Source organism: Mastomys coucha, unplaced genomic scaffold, assembly GCF_008632895.1.
Source record: "Mastomys coucha isolate ucsf_1 unplaced genomic scaffold, UCSF_Mcou_1 pScaffold23, whole genome shotgun sequence".
NCBI lineage: Eukaryota > Metazoa > Chordata > Mammalia > Rodentia > Muridae > Mastomys > Mastomys coucha.
This window is the reverse complement of record NW_022196906.1, coordinates 61,537,033-61,555,591: the sequence shown is the minus strand read 5'-3', so window position 1 is coordinate 61,555,591 and position 18,559 is coordinate 61,537,033. Positions and strand designations below refer to the sequence as shown.

Below are 18,559 nucleotides of genomic sequence, written 5' to 3'. Positions count from 1 at the left end.
GGGTGGCAGAGACAGGCCTGGTCTCCAGAGTAAGTTCTATCTCAAACCAAAACCAAACAAAACAGAATTGGGGACAATAGTGGGCATTTTCCTTGGGAATCCCTGTGAATAACCAGCTCACAGGGTGAAAGGCTTTTAAAGGAAACACTTGACAACTGTCTTTGGCAATAGCCTTCCTGAAGACCAGGCATAGAGTACACCACCGCTTGCCAGCCCTCTTTAGAAAGGGAGGCTCAGCAGAGAAATGAGCTGTCAGGATTTTTCTAGAAATACTACAGATACTTGATAAAGCCTATAAGAAAGTGGTGAGGATTAAATGAGCTCCTGAGCCATTGAGGTCCCTCCTCTCCGCTCCCCTCCGTTTCCTGAAAGGCAGGGTGGCAGTGCTTAAAAGAGAAACACATTGTGTCCTGGTCTGTGTCCCTGCCTCCAACCCTACAAGTATATGGCAAGTTGGTGGTTATCCTATAAGTCAGAAAGAGGCTGTCCCCAGAGCTTGACTGTGCTGGCACCTGACCTTGGATTTGTAGTCTCCACAGCTATGGGGAAAATAAGTATTGTAATAAACAAGCCAGTTAGGGCAACCCAAGACGGCAAATTCAAAACACCCATGGCAACATGTAGTACCCACAACTTCCAGTGACTCGGTGTAGTCTGTTCTGAGCTCATTCACTTCACGTCTGGGTCTCTTTACTCTTCATCATCCAAGTAAGTGGGTGGTGACCATTTTTGCCACTTTCCAAAGAACATTCAGACAAGCCATTCTCTGGATTGCAAAGGGTCAGAGCAGTGAATTCCAGAACTGGGTGGTGTCCTATGAGCCTTTTGACCTTTCTAGACTCCCCACCTATCAAACAAGGATTCCACACAGTTCTACTTCCCAGACTGTTTTCAAGAATCTAAAATCTGTACACAGCTCCCAAGTGTGGCCGAGCCCAGACCTGGTCCTCAGGTTGGTGAAAGTAGTGAAGTCCAAGTTTCTGAGGCTAAGTCTGCTAGTAGGCCCCAGTCTCACACAGGTGAACATTACCAAGTGATTAGGGAGAGAGGAAGAAAGTGTGTTCTGGGCAAGGCAAACCGATGACAGAATGGAACTAAAGTGGCCCACAGTTTGTTTTGCAGATACGGATGGAGGAGAGTTGGGGTGACTCACACCCAGCCCAGGCAATGGATCAAATCATTACCATAGGCATTCAGTGCCATCGGTTTTTGTAAAGATGCCACCCACCTCCACCTACTTGGGGAATCAGAGTGTAGTCAAGGCTGAGAGTCTTGGTTTTTAATGATGAAATCAGAGTGGTAAGGCTCACTCGAGCAACAGAGCTCAGCTATGAAGTTCTGGTAAGTCCCTTGGATGCGTGTTCCATCCGACGGTCATCAAGCATTCATTCTGTCCCCTTTCCATAATGAGTCATTGAAGGAGAATAAGGGTCGAGTTCAGAGTGCACTAGCCAAGCTCCCAATCTGGAAACCTTCCGCCTGACCCCCAAGGCGCACACACTTGTCTCCGAATTGCCCAACTGCTGGGGTGGGAGTGGGAGGGAAGGATGGAAGACCATTGGATAACAAAATCTGACTGGAGGGCTGGAGAGGTGGCTCAGAGGTTAAGAGCACTGACTGCTCTTCCGGAGGTCCTGAGTTCAAATCCCAGCAACCACATGGTTGCTCACTATCATCTGTAATGAGATCTGATGCCCTCTTCTGGCATCTGAAGATAGTAAAGACAGCTACAATGTACTTACATATAATAAAACAAACAAATCTTTTTTAAAAATCTGATTGGACAGTCCACAGGCCCCAGTGACATTAGCTATGAGCTTAATGAAGCCATCTGGGTATCTCATCAGTATGCTTTGGACCAGAGATTTGAATCTGAACATGTGGGATACTCTCCCAGAAAAAGCAACTAGATGCCACATTAGGGAAACGCTGAGGGGGCGGAGATGGCTTAGTGAGTAAAGTGCTTGCTATTCAAAGCATAAAAACCTACATTCAGATCCCCAGCACCCACATAAAAAGCTGGGTGTGGTGGTGTGTCTGCAACGTCAGGACTGTAGAGGCAGAGACCGAAGGATGCCTCCGGCTTGTTAGCCAGCCAGTCTAGCCAGTCAGTGAGCTCCAGGTTCAGTGAGAGATCCCATCTCCAAAAATAAGGTAAAGAGTGATAGAGGAAGACAGCCAGCATCACCCTCAGGTCTCCACAGGTCTGTGCATACACCCACACACATACACATGTGCACTTACACAAACATATTACATGCACGCACACACACGCTCAAACAGAAGAAAGTATAAGGGAAAAAATAGTCCAGATAGATCCTTAGACAAGAGAATCCGTTTTAACTGAAGGGGGGAAGGGCTAAGACATGCCCCTGAGAGACGTGAGACAGTGAAGCAGAGACTACTCTGGACTCTCTTGACTCTTGTGCCGGGAGCTATTTCGTTTGACTGACTGCCAAATCCTAAAGTTCACAAGACAGTCACAAGTGTGGACAGCCGCCAGCATTCCTGGGGTGAGATTCCCAGAATTCCCAATTTGTTGTAAGCCTCTCACCCCTCAGGTCAGCCCCTCTCCACTGTGGTTTTAGAAACAGTGCTTCCCACACACACATGCACAAAAGAATGTTAGGGATATTTATATGGTAGAGGATTCAACAATGTTGGCCACCCACAGACATAAACTTGAATATGTAAACTTCCCTCAAGATGCCATCTTATGGAGTGACTCACTCCTGCTGCAGAGAGCTGTGCACTTAGGCCTGGCCAGAGCTGGCATTTTGTCCTTTAAAAATGTGCTGTTCCCATTTAATATAAACCTCACTTACTAACTCCTACTTGCCTTGAAGCTTAATCTTTGAAACTTTCCACCATTTGGTTTTCAAGAAACTCGCCGCCTCTCCCTTTGTGTACTGCCAAAGCCCCATCCAAGCAACCTTAAGAGTCTCCCCTATGCCCACCAGAGCCTCCTCCCTGTTCCCCTACAGCTGTGCTCCCCTGTTCTCTCCTGGAAGTTTGTTCTCCACATGGCCACCAGAAAGACTGCCTCAATGTACAATTCTGCATGTGTCAGCACTTTCTTGTGGGATATTTTCTACTCTAAGGCTCAAGCCCAAGCCTGCCTTCAAGTGAGCTCATCTTGACCCTTCCCAACTCTGCCCCTGGGGCAGCCACATTCGCCTCCCAGCTCCCCCACCTTTCCTGCTGCATCCCATGATCACAGTTCCCAGAGCAGTCCCTTGGGAAGGTTCTCTCCAGGACCCCCAACTTAGGGCAGGTCTCTGCTTTAAACTGTTACTAATGGTGTCCCACAGCACCCTTCTAAGGAGGCTTTATCTCCCCTTACAATTAAACACACATGGGGGTGTGATTCTGTGATAAAGACCCACCCTTCTCTGGCCCTACGTTGCTGGAGTTCTGTTCACCACTGAATCCTTGGAGTTTACCAGGTGCCTGGCACAAAACCAGGATCTCACAGAGCATTTATTGAGTGGTTTTTTTTTTTTTTTTTTTTTTGAGTGGTACAGACTGAATGAAAAGCAGACAGTGGGAATTCAAGCTTTCATTTTCTACTGTTCTCGTAATTGGAAAAACTAAGGTGGAGCATCCCCAAAAATTCAGGACAGAATTGCTCAGAAAACCCGACCCACAGCCAGGCACAGTGGGATGCTCATGTAATCCCAGCACTCAGAAGCCCAAGACAGGAGCATTTTGAGTTTGAGGTAGCCTGAGCTACATTGGGAGATCCTATCTTTAAAAATAACTCAAGCCAAACATACAAACAAAAGTAACAAAACGATCTTAACAAAGACTGCATGAGATGATGTTTGCAAAAAATCTAGATAATAGGGGGAAGAGAGAAGGAAGAATCTAGAGGGCGGGTCCTGACAGGTTGTCAACATCACAGAGAAAGGGTGAGCACATTTGGAACCTGGAGTGTGTGGCCAAAAGATGAAGAGGTGGGAGAGAGGTATGGAGATTAGTTCTAACTGTCAACAGTCACAGCCTACACCTACCTAAGAAGAGAGCCTCTGCCCAGGGATTGTCTACGTCAGGTTAGTCTGGGGCTTGTCTCAGGATCTATTCCTGTCTTCTCTCAGCTTCAGATGATCAGCTGCTCAAGCTCCTGCCCTGACTTTTCCCCAAATGATGGACTGCAGTCTAGAACTGTGGGTCAAAGAGACCTTTATCTTCACTACGTTGCTTTTTGTCTGGATATTTTAGCACAGCAAAAACATAAAACTAGGACAGAGGGGGAGAGAGAGACAGAGAGAGAGAGACAGAGAGACAGAGAGAGACAGAGAGACAGAGACAGACAGAGAGACAGAGACAGAGAGAGACAGAGAGCGAGCAGTGATGGCCTATGCAAACACCTGGGCCACATGCTGCCCCAAGGACAGCTTGGCCTGTCAGAGGAGCAAATGTGCATAATTAAAGGAGATCCAGGGTGGGGGCCCTTTCTATGGAGCAATTGTGACAGATGACTTGTATGTGAGGGACAGTTAGGAGTAGCAGACTGGCCAGAGTCTTCTGACAGAAGTGTGTGGTACCATCAAAGAAGAACAAAAAGCCTGAGTGTTAGAAGTTTCTAGTATCCATTGTTTGGAGGCAGGTTGGTACCCAGCGTTTTGGCAGTTGGTGGATGACCACATCCCCCATGATCACAAACAGCATCGACATTTCCTGTGCTTTAGGTTCTGTCTCCCCAGACAGCTCTAGTCATATTTTAGAGTCTTTTATGCAGTGGGGGATGGAGAGGGAAAGGAAGAGGAGAGAGGGGGAGAAGGGGAGAGAGGAAGGAGAAGGGGAGAATCAAATATGGATTACCATAGTCCACCTGGGACATATGACTATGTTACTTTGTGAGACTGCAAAAGAATTTTGCAGGTGTGTTCAAGATAATAATTTTGAAGAGATTGTACTAGATTATCTCAAGATAGTACAATCTAGACTCAAGAAAGCAAGGGGTGGGGTGGAGGGGTGATTGATTCTATAAAGATTAAAGAATTCTCTGCAAATACTCTTGGGCTCAGAGTTTTCCCACATTCCTGTGAAGCCTAATCCCCAGGGTGACTGCATATAGAAAGAGATCTCTAAGGAGTTAAGACAGGTCAAATGAGGTTGAGAAGTCACAGGCCTGATTATTGTAGGGTTGGAATGCTTAAAAGAAAGTACATAGAGGCTGGGTGGTGGTGTCGCATGCCTTTGATCCCGGCATTTGGGAGGCAGAGGCAGGCAGATCTCTGAGTTTGAGGTTAGCCTGGTCTATACAGAGTGAGTTCCAAGACATCCAGGGCTACACAGAGAAACCCTGTCTCTAGAGTCCCTGAGGAAGCAAAGCTCCCACCACTGCCTGGCCACTGTCTTTCAGTGTCCCCTTCCTCCTGGCAACTGAGATTTCTCTGAGAGTTTTCCTGGAATCAACTTCTAGGTAAAGTACCTCTGCTGTAAGTCTTCCAACCCCAGCTAAGACAAGGCAGCCAGAAGTGTGACTGGTGAGGCCTGATCAGGTCAGGCTTCCCAGACCAGGAGACAACCCGGGAGCTGAGGCCAGCCATGCTGGTTCTTCTAGAACACCAGGAAACTTTATTTCTTAATCCCAGTGGTGGCAAACCAGCCCAGGGCAGTAAATGTCATCCACTAACTGAGTAGCAATTCTCAACCCTCTTGGGGTCACATATCAGATGTCCTGCATATCATATATTTATATTACTATTCATAACAGTAGAAAAGTTACAGTTATAAAGTAGTAATGAAATAATTTTGTGGTTGGGGGGGGTCACCACAACATGAGGAACTATATTAAAGAGTCGCAGCACAGGAAGTTTGAGAATCGCTGCTCTAGAGCCTGGCGCTAACCCATACTCAGATTGACTGATTACCATAAAGCTAGTGCCTGTAAAAATAGCACACGTTTATTCCCATAGAGCTCGGGAAGTCAGCAGTCTGAAACTAGTCTTTCTGATGCAAGATCAAGATGTGAAGTCCAAAATCAGGACTGCCTTCCTCCTGAAAGCTCTAGGGCTGGGAATGTGTGCCCTTAATCATTTCTGGATCCCAGAAGCTGCTCTTGTCCCTGCCTTCCGTGATGGCTGCGATTGTCAAGGGTTTAAATTACCTAGGAGACAAACCCCTGGGAGAGTCTGTGAGGGAGTTTCTAGATTGAGTTGATTGAGGTGAGAAGACCCATCCTGTGAGCTGTACCATCTCATGAGATGGGCTATACACTTGAGCTGTGAGCCAGAATAACCCCTCCCTTCCCGAAGCTGTTTTTGTCAGGGTACTTTACCACAGCAACAAGAAGAGTCACTAACCCACCCCATCCCAGCCACCCATCATCTTGTTCAACGCCTTTGATGCAGTGGGACACCGAGATGGAAGGGCGTGGTTACAAGAAGAGTCACTAACCCACCCCATCCCAGCCACCCATCATCTTGTTCAACGCCTTTGATGCAGTGGGACACCGAGATGGAAGGGCGTGGTGGAAGAAAGCTGCTCACCTCCTGGCAGCAAAGAAACAATAGCTAGGAAGGGGCCAGAGACAGGGCGTGCCCTTCAAAGACACAAGACCAGTGGTCTTCCAGCCAGACCCCACCTCCTAATGTCCTGCTCAGTCTGTTGATGAAGCTAGAGGCCAGGGCTCTCATGTCCCAATCACCTCTCAACGGTGCCAAGCTGGGACCAAGCCTTCAACACATGAACTTTTTGGAGGGACATCTCACTGTCCAAATCACAACAAGGCCCTAAATGATAAATGAAATTGATGAATGAAATTGCTTTAGACACTGTATGCATATGTAAGATAGTCATGACGTTTGGTACATATATGAATAGGTTTGGAGAGACAATTTTCCCAACTAATCAAAGACTACTTCCCTAGCCTGTGGTTTCTATTCTGCAATCAAATATCCCCCATCATGCCTTCCCTTGACACAGTGTCAAAGGCAATACATTGGGCTGGGGAGAGGACTTTGCCAATAAAGGCACCTGCCACCAAGGCTGACAGCCGAAGTTTGATCCCTGGGACCCAAAGTGTGGGAGAAGAGAGATAACTGCTGAAGACTATCCTCTTACTGCCACATCGTGTCACAGGATGCATGCCCCACCTCTACATATTCAATCAATCAATCAATCAATCAATCAATCAATCAATGTAATAAAGGCTAGACTTGGCATATGCCTAAAAGCTGTTAAGAACCACGAAAAACTTCTCATCAGCTTCAGGAACCCTAATCCTTTCCCCAGTCATGTGTTACCAACTACCTCCAAGTCATCCCCAAAGCCTGGTTATCACTGCCCAGGCATACCGGAAAACATTCAGATCGCTGAGAGCGCTAATTAGAAAGGCTAGAAAACATTCAGATCGCTGAGAGCGCTAATTAGAAAGGCTAGAAAGCAAGATGGTATCCATAGTCAGTGCTCCCTTACAGGCTGGGTAGAGCACTGACAGAGGCGTTTGAGAGATGTCTCCCGCCCTGAGGAAACCCTGGATGCTGTTCCTTAGCAAGGAACATGCTGGGCTGGAGATGTGACTCACTGCCCACTCGGTGGCATGCTTGCCTAGCTTGCACAAAGCTCCAGCACTGCATAAAACCAGGCAGAGCTGAGCACACCTGTGATCCCAGCACTGGGAGGGGAGAGGCAGAAGGATGAAGGAGTTCAAAGGTCATTCTTGGCTACTGAGTGAGTAACCAAGACCACATATCCTGGGATATACAAGACCACATAGTATGACAAACAAGACAGAAGCAGGCAGGCGGGCAAGAAGGAAAGGAGGGAGGGAGGGAAAGAAAGGGGAGGAATGGAGAGAGAGGGAAGGGGAGGAAGGAGAGATGAGGGGAGGAAGGAAAGGGGAGGGGAGGAAGGGGAGTTAGTTGAGTGTCTACTAAGGAGCACTATGCTAGGTACTATGAGACACAGAGGGAGAAGTCCAAAGAAACTTCTAGAAAAGAACTTCTCTTCTCCCAAACAACTCTAAGACTATCCCAGCTTTTAAAAGTAATGTTTTTATTATTGCAGGGGACAGGGAGTGGGGGAATGGGAACCATTCTTGAGTATTACCTTCACCTAGAATCCCTTGCTGGGGCATTTAGAATGTTTGCATTATGGGACTGAAAGTGGACTTGGAGTGCATGCTGGCTTATAGACATAGACTGCAATTCAGAGGGAAAATGCCTAGCCTGGAGTGGGGTGCCATCTTGATGGGAGAGCTGAGCCTGAAACGCTTGCCTGTGGCTCCTACCATCTGCTCTCTGTATATTTTTACATTGTTATTAGAAATACTTACTTAGAGTGGATTAATGATGGACCAGGTTCCAAAGTTACCTGCCAGGCATTGTGCACATACAGACTGAATTCCACCAGCTGCTTCCCACCCTCTCCTTTGCAGCTGGTGACCTTTGCGGCTGGTAACCTTTGCTCTGTGAACTGCCCTCCCCTGCCTCCGCCCCCCACAGATACTCTACAGACCACTGTATCAAATCCCTGTGGGAAAATCCTTGAAGATGTTTATTCCAATGGACTCAGAATCCACCTGTGGGGCTTGAGCTAAGGAAACTGCATCAAGAACAAGCCCTTTGAGAGCCTTTTGATGACCCATTGGCTTTGTGAATGAATGGTAGGCAGAGTGGCTCCTCCCAAGAGCAGCATATCCAATAATGTTATAAAGAAGGTTCTGGGAACAGTATAACAGAATGAAGGTTTGTTTACTCTCTGTGGACTCTGGCTTTTCAACACTTGGAAATTTACTTATAATTGTGAGGATAAAATAAATATAGGCTACTTCATGCTGTGTGTGTGTGCATGTGTATATGTGTGTGTGATATACACATTCATGTGCCACCACACCTGGCACCTGACTCCACTTTATCTTTTATTTTTATTTATTTTATTTATTTGTTTGTTTGTTTTTCGAGACAGGGTTTCTCTGTGTAGCCCTGGCTGTCCTGGAACTCACTCTGTAGACCAGGCTGGCCTCAAACTCAGAAATCCTCCTGTCTCTGCCTCCCAAGTGCTGGGATTAAAGGTGTGTGCCACCACTGATTGGCTTCCACTTTATTTTTGAGACAAGGTCTTTTACTGAACCTGGAGTCACAACTTTGGCTAAGCAGGCTGGTCAGTGAGCTCCAGAGATTCATCTGTCTCCACCTCTCCCCGTGCTGGGATATGGCACAGGCCATGTCCGTCCAGCTTTTGATGTGGGTGGTGGGATCTGAACTCAGGTCCTCATGCTTTCGTAGGAAACACTTTGCTAACTGAATGATCTCCCCAGCCCCATTCTTTGTTTTTGATCCACAACAACAACAACATCAACAACAACAACAAAAATCCTTTCTACTTTCCCAGGAGGTAAATATGTCCGAGGCTGCTCGGTCATCAGTGAGATCATGACACCCACGAGGCCTGCAGTACAGGCAGTGTATACTGGTGGCATTACAGAATCTGCTGGTCTGTATGGACCCAGAGTCTATTGAGGTCCTCAGGGTTCGGCTCGGTTCTGAAGAGTTCCAAAATTCCTGTGATGGCCGAGAAGCTGCACTCACAGTCCTTGATTCATTTCTTTTGAAGGGTCACTAAGACAGTTCAAGAAAAGCCCATTTATTCACTAGGTTTCCATCCAGGAGCAGAACAGACTGGCTCCTCTGGTGATTGAAACCGAATCCTTACTTGGTCTTTCATCACTGGATGTCCACCAAAACAGAGAGCTTGATAGAAAGAAATGCTGTGGGGTGGGGGACAACCTGTGTGAGCTTGTTTTACTGAAGGACTGCTTCTGTGCAGCCGCAGAGCTACTAAAGAATATCAGTTCTTGGCAAACCTTTTGTTTTGTTTTGTTTTGTTTTGTTTGGTCTTGAGACCCAGTCTTGCTGTGCATCAGTGCTGGCGTTTTGTTATTGTTTGTTTGTTTTGTTTTGTTTCCAATTAGTACAAGCCTAGACACATCTGGGAAGAGGGAACCTCAATTGAGACATTACCTCTGTGAAGCATTTTCTTGGCTGACATGGGAGCACTCAGCCTACTGTGGACGATGCCACCCCTGGGCAGGTGGTCCTGGGTGGTAAAGAAGGCAAGAGAAACAAGCCATACGGGAAAAGCCAGTAAATAGCATTTCTCTATGACCTGTGCTTCAGACCCAGCCTCCAGATCTTCGCCTTGAGTTCCTGCCTTGGCTTCTCTCAGTGATGGACTGGGACCGGTAAATCAAATAAACCCTTCCCTCCCCAAACTGGTTTTGGTCAGGGTTTTTATCACACAGCAACAGAAACCAAATTAGGACAGTAACTTATGTTGGCCTTGAGTCTGAAATCCCCTGCCTTAGCCTCCTAGGGAAGTTAAGACTTGAAAGTGTTTCAGAGGTGTCCTCCTGTTCTGTTGTGGCAGCACATATACTAAAATTGGAACAACACAGAGAAGATTAGCATGGCCCCATGCAAGGCTAACACTCAAGGATGATATTCGTGGTGTTACATGTATATATGAAAAGTGTGCTGGTTTATATACATAAATGTATTTAAATAACATACACATATATATTTAAATACATTTATGTATATAAACCAGCACACTTTTCAAATATAAATGAATATATATTACACACACACCCCTAGAATATTCAGAAGCAGATACTCATGTCACTACAGTTGCAGAATGCAAACATTTGGATAATAGAACATTGGACGTTCACTCACAGTAGGCCTTTGCTCTTTCCCTGTGGTAATTTTAGAAACAAGCATCAAGCTGAATGCTGGGATTGCACAACTGTGCCACCACTCCTCACATAGCATCTTATTTGATTTTTTTTATATATCTTTAATTTTTTATTATAATTGCTTTGGCAGCACACTAAAATTGTAACAACCCAGAGAGGATTAGCATGGCCCCTGTGCAAGGCTAACACTCAAGGATGATATTCGTGATATTTGTGTATGTTTGTGTGTCTCCAAATATGGATTTGTACATGTGTGCAATGCCCATAAAGACCAGAGGAGGGTGCCATTTCCCTAGAAATGGAGTTACAGGATGTTGTCAGCTGCCTGGTATGGTCCCTGGGAACTGAACTTAGATCCTTTGTGAGAGCATTTGCATAGTCTTAACTGCTGGTCCATCTCTCCAGCTCATTGTTTCTATTTTCAGTAAAATGTCTACTCACTTGATCTCCTTTTCATGTTGTAGCACATTTAACCTTCACAGCAACCTGTGATATAGTTACAGTGAGTTTACAGATGAAGCCAAGACTACATTTAGCATCAGGATTCAGACCTACCAAAACAAAGCAATCCCGTGCTTTCCATACGGGGAGAGAAATGCAGAGGCAAAGCTGTGCCTTCAGTGGATCGCCACCTAAATCAGAACCGCCGGCACAAACATAAAATCAAGGTAGAGGAGGAAACAGTAGGCTGATTCTGATCAGTGAAGTCTATGGGAGGACACAGGACCTGAGCCGAGCTTTGAACAGTGTGTAATAAATATAGACTTATTAAGGACAATACTTGGAGGGACATATTATGAGGCTGATAAGGTTTTTTTATTAATTGCATTTTTAAACCTAACCTTATTTGGAAATAATTGTATATTCACAAGCCCTGGTAAGTAATAAAAGTTATTACTCATAGATCCCATAACTTTTCTAAAAGACAAATTCCTGCATTGATAACATTTTAGAAAGCTACAGTAAAATACCATAGCTAAGAAGGTAACATAAATACAATCTATTAATGTAATTCAGGTTGCAGCTGTACAGATGGTTATGAACCATCATGTGGTTGCTGGGAATTGAACTCAGGACCTCTGCTCGCTCCAGCCCAAAGATTTATTTATTATTATATGTAAATACACTGTAGCTGTCTTCAGACACACCAGAAGAGGGCATCAGATCTCATTACGATTGGTTGTGAGCCACCATGTGGTTGCTGGGATTTGAACTCAGTACCTTCAGAAGAGCAGTCAGTGTTCTTAACCACTGAGCCATCTTTCCAGCCCCACTAAGTAAACTGTACTTAGCACCCTTCTCTCTTTCTCCTACCCTAGTCCATGACTTCATTGTAACCCAATAGTTGCCTCTTCATTTTGTCATTCAAGACTGTTGTAGAAATGGGAAGGTGGGGGTGGAGAGATGGCTCAGTGGTTCAGAACAATTGTTGCTTTGCAGAGGACCCAGGTTCAATTCCCAGGACCCACATGATGGCTCACAGTAGCTATAACTCCAGTTCCAGGGAATCTGACCCACTCTTTGGACTAGGCACACACATGGTGTACATACATACATACATACATACATACATACATACATACAGGTAAGACATTCACACATATAAAATAAGATAAAATTAATATTTAAAATATAAAGTAAATAGGCAGGAGATCTGGCCCTGATGGCGCACACGCATAATCTCAGCACTTGTAACATTAAGGCTGGAGGTTAGAGTTTGAGAACAAGCTGGGGTACTTAGTGAATTCCAGGCCAACCTGATCCTATCTCAATCAACCAACCAATCAATCAATCAATCAATCAAATAGAGGGGGCTGGAGAGATGACTCAGTGTTGAGACTACTTGCTGTTCTTGCAGAATACCCAGGGTTTGGTTCCCCGTACCCACATCAGGAAGATCATGACTCTCATCTCTCCAGTTCTAGGGGATTTGATCCTCTCTTCTGGCCTCCATGGGCACTCCATGCAGGCACCTACATACACTTAGGCATACACATACACAGAAAATAAAGTAATTGCTTTATGAAATGAACACAGTAAGTATAGAAGATGTATGTGCTACTTTAATATCCAGGGAGTTGAATTCATGATGGTTCTTTTTAAATTCCACTGACCAACAGTGCAATAGCAATTGGACATGACTAGTTGCTGAATTGTACATTATTTCTGCATTGACCTACCTCTTAGAGCACTTAGAGTACTTAGAGCAGTTACTTAGAAAAAGTAACTTTCTGCCCTTCCAGAGGGGCAGGTTCAATACCCAGCACCCACATGGCAGCTAACAACTGTCTGTAGCTCCAGTTCCAAGAGGATCCACTGCCCCTTCTGGCCTCCCTGGGTACCGCATGCACATGGTACACATATGTGATGCAAAATATACACAGAAAGTTAAAATAAATAATGTAAGAAAAAGTAACTTATTACTTGTTGGAGAGAAGGTTTTTTTTTTAAACCCCAGTCCTCCCCTTTTTCTTCTGTGAAAACTATGCAATTCATCTTATTATAGTGTTATTTAATGTGTAAGCTATTGGTATACATAAAATATATCTTAATAAGAAAAACAGTTAAGGAAAAGATGTATAAACAGCTACTGACCTTAACAGCATCAGCTCTCAGAGGAAATGCAGAGCAAAACCTCAGTGATGTCCAGTTCCAACCTGCTGGGGTGGCTGTCAACAGAAGGCCAATGCTGGGCCAGTGGTGGTGGCACATGCCTTTAATCCCAGCACTTGGGAGGCAGAGGCAGGTGGATTTCTGAGTTTGAGGCCAGCCTGGTCTACATGGAGGAACTGCAGTGCTGGTGGGCAGGTGAAATGCTGCTGAGAGCACAGTTAAACACGGAGTTATGAAATGGCTCTGCAGCTCCACTTCCAACTATATTTTCTTTTTCTTTTTTAAAAGATTTATTTATTGTTATATGTAAGTACACTGCAGCTGTCTTCAGACATACCAGAAGAAGGTGTCAGATCTCATTATGAATGGTTGTGAGCCACCTTGTGGTTGCTGGGATTTGAACTCAGAACCTTTGGAACAGCAATCAGTGCTCTTAGCTGCTGAGCCATCTCTCCAGCCCACAAACTATAATTTCTAAGAGAAATGAAAGCCTGCATTTACAGCAAGACATTGTGGGTGTTTGTAGCAGCTTCCCGTGCAACGGTTGAAACTAGAAATAGCACAGTCCATTAGTAAGTACATAAATGAACTGTTATAGCCATATATGCAATACTGCAGGAATATCATACACACACATACACACACACACACCCCTAAAATGGCCTGAAGCAAACGTCCTTGTAACTACAGTTGCAAACTGCAAACATTTTGGAAAGAACACTGATTGCATCATAGTTCATTCATTCTCAGCAGATCTTTTCCTGTGGTGATTTTAGTATTCTTCCCTGTGGGAAGGAGCAGTCACATCCCCATGACAAAATAGGAGGAAAAATCTAGAACAATTTCAAGTTTTATCTTTTTGTATATGAAAACACATAAATAATAAAACAGAAGAGTGAGCTGTGATGCATGTGCTGATGCCAGAATAATTACACTGGGTGAAAGAAGGAAGGCTTTAAAAAGAATATGATTCACGTCTTCATGGGTGAAAATTCTAGAAAACACAAACTTCTGATCCTCCTGCCTCCACCTTCCAGGCACTGGAATTTTAGGCACGTGCCACCACACCCAGTTTTTGTTTCTTGAGATAGAACCGAGCTTGCCAGCCAAGTACTCTATGGACTGATCTCCCCAGTCCACAGACAGTCTTTTAAAAAGAAAAGTCTCTTATAATTAGCACCTGTAATCAGACCAAAATTATGTTCCTCTGTGTTCCTAGTCTCCAAGCATGTCTGTGTACTTGTCCCTGCAAATCAGAGCGTGCAGCCCTTTCTGCTTGGAGCTCCTAACTGATCCTTCATCAGGAGTTTCCAGGTTTTTATTCTGGTTTTTTGAGACAGGGTTTCTCTGTGTAGCCCTGGCTATCCTGGAACTCACTCTGTAGACTAGGCTGGCCACGAACTCAGATATCTGCCTGCCTCTGCCTCCCAAGTGCTGGGATTAAAGGTGTGTGCCACCACTGCCTGGCTTTAGGTTTTTATTTTGTAATTAGCTTTTACATTGAAGATTAAAGTGCAGACAGGAAAATCACACAAACCTTAGCTGCACAGCTCCATGAACCACACAGTGAATGCACGGAAGAAGATCTTGCTTGGAAAGCAGGGATCCATTTCTCAGGGACCACATTTTTAACAGGACCAGGGGATGTATGTGACAAAGGCAGATGCAGCTGGACAACCGATAGTATTCCATAGCTGCTTAGGGCAGAGAAAGATGAGCCTCATAGGATGTGGGCAGAGGTGATGGGGTGGAAGAAAGAGTGAGCAGTGACAACTTGAGCTGATCAGGAGCATGGACAGTCACAAGAAGCAGAACGGGCTTTGGTCCACATGAATCCATCCAGTTTGCTATTTGGCACTTATACTTATGAAGTGAGGCTCCTACCCTCTCCCAGAGACTGGGGGCAGGGGCTCTGTCATCCGGTGGTGGCTGGAACAAACAGTAACTACGTTTAGAAACTCTGAGCTTTCTCAGGCGGGTATTTTGAAGAAAGATAGGGTCACTCTGGCAACGCAGCCTTGAGGTGTGAGAAAACGTGTGTTTGTTCAAGTGTTTGTGGGCCAAGGCTGGTGCCTAGTCAGGAAGAGGCCTGAGAGCAGCCTGGCTAGAGTTTGATCAAATAGAAACCCCGGGTGAACTGCTGATTGTAGGCCTTTGGGAATTATTCCTGCCATAGGTAGAAGTCAAAGACAACTTTCAGGAGTAAGCTCTCTCCTTGGACCACATCGGTCCAGAGGTTACCGGCTTGGTGGCTACTGTCTCCACCCTCTGAGTCATTTCACTAGAGTAAATCTTAACACACTGTTAGGGCTATTAAGGAATGGGGGGAGGGACCCCACACTCAGGGCTCGGAAACGACGACGACCCCAAACACCACCAAGACGCGTGCTTGATGCAATCAGCAAGAGGTTCTTTTATTCAGCGCTGGGCGAGACTCATATCCCATGCAGGGGTAGAGGAGTCTGGCCCCAAACAAAAATTTAAACAGGTTTTTATACCCACACAGTTGCTAGGGAAAAGGGGGAAATTAAGGCAGGGGAAAGTACGGGGTAGTCTCTGATTGGTGCTGGCTTGCTCTGGGGTTCAGAAGCAGGTTAGCCACCTGGCAATTGTTTGTTACCTCATTTTTCTTTTTTTCCTGCCAGGCCGCTCCGGTCTCTAAGCTCTGGGAGCTGGTCTCCCATTCTTCTATGTCCTGGGAGCTGGTCTCCCATTATTCTATGTTCTTGGAGCTAGTTTCTCATTCTTTCAAGTCCTGGGAGCTAGTCTCCCATTGAGTTCAACTAATGGCTAAGTTCCCACAGTACAGTTTGAAATTTTTAACCTCTCAACACCACACAGACTCACTTGCTGGATCATTTTGCAGGTTCTCGGAGGAGCTGGAGGAGACTGGCTGGATCCTTACTCAAATGTACAGATGGTTGTGAGTCTTCATCTGGTTGTTGGGAACTGACTTTTAGGACCTCTGCTCATTCCTGTCAGCTCCGCTTGCTCCGGCCCAAAGATTTATTATTATAAATAAGTATACACTGTAGCTGTCTTCAGATGCACCAGAAGAGGGCGTCAGATCTCATTACAGATGGTTGTGAGCCACTATGTGGTTGCTGGGATTTGAACTCAGGACCTTCTGTAGAGCAGTCAGTGCTCTTACCCACTGAGCCATCTCGCCTGCCCCTATATCTTTTATTTTCAGAGATTTCAGGTAAAATTACAGACAAGGATGTGCAAGGTAAGAAGGGAAGAGTCTGAGCCCTTCACAATTAGGGATATCCTCAGCTGCAAATTTGTTTTGTTTTTGTTTTGTTTTTTCCAACAGGATTTCTCTGTGTACCCCTGGCTATCCTGGAACTCACTCTGTAGACCAGGCTGGCCTTGAACTCAGAAATCCGCCTGCCTCTGCCTCCCAAGTGCTGGGATTAAAGGCATGTGCCACCACCGCCCAGCAAAGATTTATTTTATTTATAGTTGTACAAATGGCTGTGAGCTATCATGTGTGTGTCTGCTGGGAATTGAACTCAGGACCTCTGCCCGCCCCGCTAGCTCCAGCACTGCTTGCTCTGGCCCCACTCGCTCCCGTACTGTCTTCAGAGGCACCAGAAGAGGGCGTCAGATCTCATTACGGGTGGTTTTGAGCAGTCAGGGCTTTTACCTGTTGATCCATCTCGCCAGCTCAGCTGCAAATTTAAAGACCACTTTATAACAGAACATGGATTATTAAAACGTAACCAGTGGAAGCTGCTTATTTTATTCCTCGACTCGAGAGGGAAAGAGGAGCCTTTTTAACTACACAGATGTAAAGGAGACATGCATTAGAACGTTTACTATTTAGGCACCCCCAGAAGCTGGCAGATGCCACAGAGAACACGGAAGGGCAGCTGTAGCATCCCAGTGGACCGTGGCCATGTTATAGTAGTAGCTGCAGCTGCCTCCACTGGTGCCACTGGGACGCCACCGGTCTTAAGCAACGCACCACTGGCTTCCCGAAGCTCATGCCTCTGATAGTAGAACCTTTCAAACTGTATGACAAGAGAAGAAGGCTGAGATCGTAAATTTCTGGGCCACTACTTGACTACTCTGTAGATTTAGACAAACCCTTTAGCCTCCCTTAATTCCAGCTTCCTCGTGTATCTGATGGCAGACAACACGAGCAATCTCCAGAGCAGTTACGATGATTAATGTTTGCTGGCATGATTGTCACTGGGCAGGAAGGCAAGTCAAGACATAAGATTCTCCTAAAAGAATGACAAAAACCCACATCAGTTCTCCTTTTCCCCATTTTCATGTGTGTGCATGTATATGCATGCATATTTGCATTTGCCTGTGAATGTCCCAGACTTTGGAAACCATCTTTAATTGCGCTTCTAACTTTGGATGGAGGCTGGGTTTCTCAATCAAACCCAGACCTTGCCCATTACAAGTAGGCGTCATGCCCACTGGGCATTTTCACTTAGATACTGGGGATTTGAACTCCAGTCCTCGTGTTTGCATGGCAAAGTGTTTTAACCACTGCGCATCTCAGTCATACCAAGGGGCGAGTGTTGTTAAAATGTGCATAAGATGGGAAGAGGGTTTTGCTGTGACAGGAGCCTTGTCTAAGGATGTCATGTATGTTGAGAGAGAGAAGTGAGGAAAAGATGAAAGAGGAGGAGAAAAGGAAAAGAGAGGCTTGAGGGAGAGAAAGAAACTAAAGTAGGAAGGAGAAAGAGAGGAGAGAAACAGAAATAAAGAGAGGGAAAGAGAAAAGAGGATAGAGGGAGGAATGTGGGGATGCAAGAGAAAAAGAAAACAAGAGAGGGAGGTTAGAGATAAAGGAAGAGAAGAGAGAGGAAAGGGAAAAGATAAAAGAAGGGAGAAAGGTATGAAAAAGAGGGAGGGAAAAGAAAGCAAGAAAAGGAGGAGCGGGCTGGAGAGATGGCTCAGCAGTTAAGAGCACCGTCTGCTCTTCCAGAGGTCCTGAGTTCAATTCCCAGCAACCACATGGTGGCTCACAACCATCTGTAATGGGATCTGATGCCCTCTTCTGGTGTGTCTGAAGACAGCTACAGTGTACTCGTTATACATAAAATAAATAAATCTTAAAAGAAAAGAGAAGAAGAAAAGAAAAGGAGGGCCGAAACCAATGAGGACAAGTAGCCAGAAGGCTAGAAAGGAGGCAAAGACCAGGCGCTCGATGCGCTCTGCGCTCACCGACCGGCCTTGACTGAGCAAGACCGTAAAGCCCCGCCCCAGCCCCGCCCCTCG

At 45.6% G+C, this 18,559-nt stretch overlaps 1 non-coding gene and 1 pseudogene across 1 annotated transcript; both read left to right on the top strand.

The window, feature by feature from the left end:
• The first annotated feature begins 10,362 nt into the window (after positions 1 to 10,362).
• Positions 10,363 to 10,472, top strand: LOC116074038. Its single transcript, XR_004112024.1, has one exon. It is a non-coding gene; the product is annotated as a U6 spliceosomal RNA (small nuclear RNA).
• A 352-nt stretch (positions 10,473 to 10,824) lies between these two features.
• On the top strand, positions 10,825 to 10,922 carry LOC116074037 (annotated as a pseudogene).
• Positions 10,923 to 18,559: the final 7,637 nt, after the last annotated feature.